This window comes from Nannospalax galili, unplaced genomic scaffold, assembly GCF_000622305.1.
Source record: "Nannospalax galili isolate Female #2095 unplaced genomic scaffold, S.galili_v1.0 scaffold2879, whole genome shotgun sequence".
In the NCBI taxonomy this organism is placed as follows: domain Eukaryota; kingdom Metazoa; phylum Chordata; class Mammalia; order Rodentia; family Spalacidae; genus Nannospalax; species Nannospalax galili.
In genome coordinates this window covers 213,564-218,582 of record NW_008342439.1, presented here as the reverse complement: position 1 = coordinate 218,582, position 5,019 = coordinate 213,564, and the positions used below count along the sequence as shown (strand labels likewise).

Genomic DNA, 5,019 nt, shown 5'->3' with positions numbered 1-5,019 from the left:
GATAGGTCGATTTCTAGATTTTTGAGGAACCTCCATACCAATTTCCATGGTGCCTGCACCAGTTTGCACTCACACCAGCAGTGAAAAAAATGTTCTTCTTTCCCCACATCCTCACCAGCATTTGTTTATTGGTAGCACCTAGCCATTCTGTCTAGGGTATGATAAAATCCCAAAGTATTTTTAAATAAATTTCCCTGATGGAAAAATAATGTTGAATATTCAAAGAAATATTTACCGGTCATTTTTATTTCATCTTTTAAGAACTCTGTTTATTTCCTTGCCCCACTTTCTAATTGGTTTTATTTTTGATGTTTAGTTTTTTTGCGTCCTTTGTATATTGTAGACCCTAACCCTCTGTAAGAAGCATAGCTAGTAAAAAATTTCCCCATTCTGTATGCTACCTCTTTAGCCAAATAATAGTGTACTTTGTTGTACAAAACTTTTTTAGTTTAATGAGGGCCACTGATCAACTGCTGGACTTAATGCCTGTGCTGTAAGATTCCTGTTCAGAAATTCCTGTCCTGTGCCTATAAGTTTCAATGTATTCACTACCTTCCACCCTTTCAGATTCAGGATAATAGGTCTTATGCCTCCAGCAGTTCTTTTATTGTTCAGGATTGGCTTCTTTTGGTTAACTGTTTTGGAATTAAAAAAAAAACACACACACACAATTTGAATGTATTCAACACCATTGACTTGTTCTTTTACAAACCATTACAGAAAATATAACATAACTATATGATGTTGACACTACTACTTGTAGTAGAAGTACTTCTAGTTTTCTAACTACCATCCTCCACAAGAATATAAAATATATCCAAGAATATAAAATATCTGGTTATGCCAAATGTGTACATTTATGTGTACATAATATGTTTATTTATGCTTTTATGAAGACAGTTGGCAGTGACTCCTCTGAAGTGCCTAGAATGCCTAGCCTGTTTGAACCAAAGAGGGATTTAGGAAAGGTAAAGAAAAGTAGGAAAATAATAATAATAGACTTACTAATAATAACAACAACAACAACACAGAATTAGCAGTATTAATAGCAGCAGCTCCTATAGAAAAGTTGGTTGGTAATCATGCAGCCTCAGAGTTGGAACAGGTGTAGGCAATAATCCTCTGCTTTATGTGACAGGAAGGACAATCTAAAATTGTGTACAGAATTTTACTTCTTAATAGTACATATATTGCATATTTCTGTGACATACTTTATTCACTGTCTCAATCCAAAATACATTCTAGGCCAGCAGCTTTCAAATCCTGTGTTAAAGCTCATGATGTATAACTGATAAAAATCAGTTTATGTGAGAAAATACTGGTTGTAAATTCCTCATTAGAGGTTTCTTTTTGGTGGCCAAGAACTCTCCTCAACAAAAATGTTTACATTAATAATGAGAACCAATCAGTAAATTAATTTAGTACAGTCATATATTAAGGTAAATAGTTAAGTGCTAGCAAACAGGCAAGCATGTAAGTATGGGGAGATTTTCCACAGTGTTTCTGTATATTCCTTCGGTTATGCATATAATTTTCAGAACATAGCAAATCTGCTGAGAAAATAAATATTCACTGATAATTTTATGGAAGTTAGGGTTGTCATGCCTGTTACATTTGAGAATGAAGAAAGTTTCCAATTTGGCTTTTGTGAGCGACTATAAGAGCGAAAGCAATAGAATATATAATCAGATGATGTGAGATCTTGTAGAACACTGTACAGCAAGCACCCAGATGGCTTAGCAAGAACTGACGTTATGGTATAAAAGATGGGGGTTAAAAGCTGTTTTGTGGAGTTTCAGTACAAATCAGGGCTCATGTAATTATCGAGTGATAATTATAACTGTTTCCTGGAGTTCTATCCTAATATGCCAAATATGCAGAGATTTTTATTATAAATATTTAAACAACTTCTTTAATAAGATATTAAAGCACATGAGTGATGTCCCACATGCCAGTTAAACACAGTGATGTATAGCAACATGAATAGAATGGAAACAAGTGGAGTCTTAATCCCATTCCCTTTGACAACTAACATAAATACAGAATGCAAACAGACCAACTCCTCTCAGGCTATTTTATGTCAAGTCTTTGAAGACACACAAAAGTTTATAAACAATTTTTTCTGTGATCTGTTAAAAAATCTTCAAATTAAACAACAAAGATATTTGAGATTTGTAATTTTCTCCTTATAGCAGATTTAAGTGGGGACTGCACTGATAACTCCCATGTTATGAATGAAGATCAAGTATTTCCCTATTCCTGAGATACAGAGTTAAATATGTTGTCTTCGGCAGCTCATAAAATAGTTAAATACAGAACAAAAGTTTTCATTCTGAATTACAGTCAGTAAAACAAATGGAAAGAAATTAAACTAGAGCTTGTGAATGGACTTTAAATGTTACTAAAAATAAACATACATATATGCTCAAAGCCCTTTCAAAAACCTTGAAATTGTCATTCAACTAGAACTTCTGTAAAAACCACAAGAAATCAGGTAACATTCTAATATTCTAGTTATCCAGATATTAGGAATCAATGGATACCAAATCTGAAACCTAGGAAATTAAATACATGAAACAAAAGGGCTGTCTTTCAAGGGAACAGGTCTAGGGAGATTTGCTGTGAACTGTCAGCACTGAGATTTTCCTTGCAAACATGTTATTTCATGCTTACAGTGCAGACAAATGAGGTGGTTGGCACAGGCAAAGCTACAAAACAGATGCAGTGATGAGTTACAGAAGTACAGAATGCATTTGTCATCCATAGGATGAAATGCTATGCTCTAGCGACCATAAGACTTATTTTAGTGTTCCTCCTAGCCTGTTAACTTTTAAACTTAAACCAAGTTATAGCAGTTTCATTTGTCCTAATTTTCAACCAAAGAAAATTAGGAGAACACTACTCTTCCTTGATTGGGCAGAATTTAACTTATCCAACTGAACATAAACCATTTCTCCATTCTTACAAGCCAACAGAATGTGTATATTGGCCTATTTTAATACTTTGTTAGTTCAGACAGAAGTCGAACTGTACACAGTCTTTGATTTTAGGAAGCAGAGCTAAGTAAATTCCTAAAATCATGGTTTTACTTTTTAAAAAGGGAGAAAGTTCTGGGAATTAACAAGCTATAAGTCATTCAAATCTTTCCTTTAAATGCAAAATTCTTTCATTAAAATTAGCTAAATAACTCAGAAACGCCTTAAAAATTGCCATTCGATGTCTAAAGAATTTGAACAATTTGCAAAGAACTCAGCATAAGATACAGTTCACATCTGTTCCATTCTGTTTGGCTTAAATGGATCCAGTGACCATTTCATTATGGTGTATATTAACTTCAGGACCTAATCTTTCTGAAGGAATCCCTTACAATCTAATAATTTTTATTAATTTATCAGTTATCTACAGTGCATTCCTGGCTGGCAGGTAGAGTTAACTCATTGAGCAAGTTTCAATCTTCCAACTTCAAACACAAGTAAAGATCAGAGGTGGGCAATGACACATAACTGCAAAGATACCAAAGCAGCTGATAAGACACTTTTCAATACGGATCAGCTGCCAATGAAATCATGCTCAGGACTTAATGAATGAGTCTGCTCTAGTTTAACAAACCTGTCAGTGAGCTGAGAAAGGTAGATAAGGATTGCTCTTGTAATTCTAACTGACCATTTTTAAAATAATAAGGCAAATAATAAGGAAAGTAAGAAGTTTTTAAAACATTTTATTACTTTTTAAATTTATGTGTATGAGTGTATTGCTTGCATGTTTGGAAGTGCACCCCATGTTGTGGAATGCCCACAGAGGTCAGAAGAAGGGTGTGTGTATCTAATTCCTTGGAACTAGAGATATTGGTTGTTAGCTGCCATGTGGGTGCTGGTATTTGAACCCGGGTCTTCTGCAAGAGCAGCCAGTGCTCTAAACCTCTGTGCCATCTTTCCAGCCACAGAAGTTTTATCCTGTGATGTTGTGAAATCAAAGTACTACTTTATTAAATGATGTATTTTACACAACATGAACATCAAAATAATCAAAATAGTAAAAAAGAATTAACAAGGATCGACTGATTTTTCAGATTTCCAAATCAGAGTTAACTGTACATTTATACAGAATTATCTTTGCACGAAATTCAAAAGGGAACAACATAAAAATAAGTGTTTCCGTAGCTCCTTAATTTTTGTTGACCAACAGTTTGTTTAAAAAAATCAACTGCAGTAGCAGCCTCAAAGGTGTCATGAATTCACCTGTAAACACCTTTATGCCTGAACATCAGCCACTTCTGGAGGAAGTGGAGTTTTATGATGTCCACTCGCAAAGTGCTGCTCGAAGGGCTTAAGGTCTGACATTTGTGTCCTATATATTGTGCACGTATATAATAAGGAAGTTTTGACAGCAGCCTTTTGCTCATGGCCTTATTTCTTCTTTTGTCCAGCCTGCGTTGGGGCATTTTTCTGCTGAGACTGAGTCTTCTGCTGTCCATGAGCCATATCCAGGTAGGGACAATTTGGCTGTCCTAGAGAGTGCAAGCAACAGGACAAGGATGATAGGGGCAAGTGCCTCCAACACCACCTGCCTCCCACCCCTTTGCCTAAGCCTTGCACACCCACCTCAGTGCTCACCATCGCTACCAGAGCCTGAAGCAGGCCCAAATGCTCATTCCTATAAATATTTTAATAGTGGGTATATTTATTCTTTTTACTAAATAGTAACTTGTTTATTTCATTATTGCACCTCGATCATGCTACTATGTCATTTCCTGTAAATATAGCTTATTCTTTTTGACAGTTACAAAATGTTTCATTGCAGGGTTGTGAAAAACTTATTTAGCAATGATACTATTGATTGAAAAGTTTGAATATTCTGTTGTTGTTTCCATAAATATTCTTGAACATACAGCATGTTACTGTCTACCTGTAGAATAAGTGCCTGCGAAAAGAATTGTTTAGTGAAAGTTAAAAGTGTTGTTTCATTTTGAAATTTCTCTTCCTAGAGACCACCTCCTTAGATATTGTCACTGCTCTTGAA

At 35.0% G+C, this 5,019-nt stretch overlaps 1 pseudogene; it reads right to left on the bottom strand.

Moving 5' to 3' along the window:
* Positions 1-4,250: 4,250 nt before the first annotated feature.
* LOC108491120 lies at positions 4,251-4,481 on the bottom strand (annotated as a pseudogene).
* Positions 4,482-5,019: the final 538 nt, after the last annotated feature.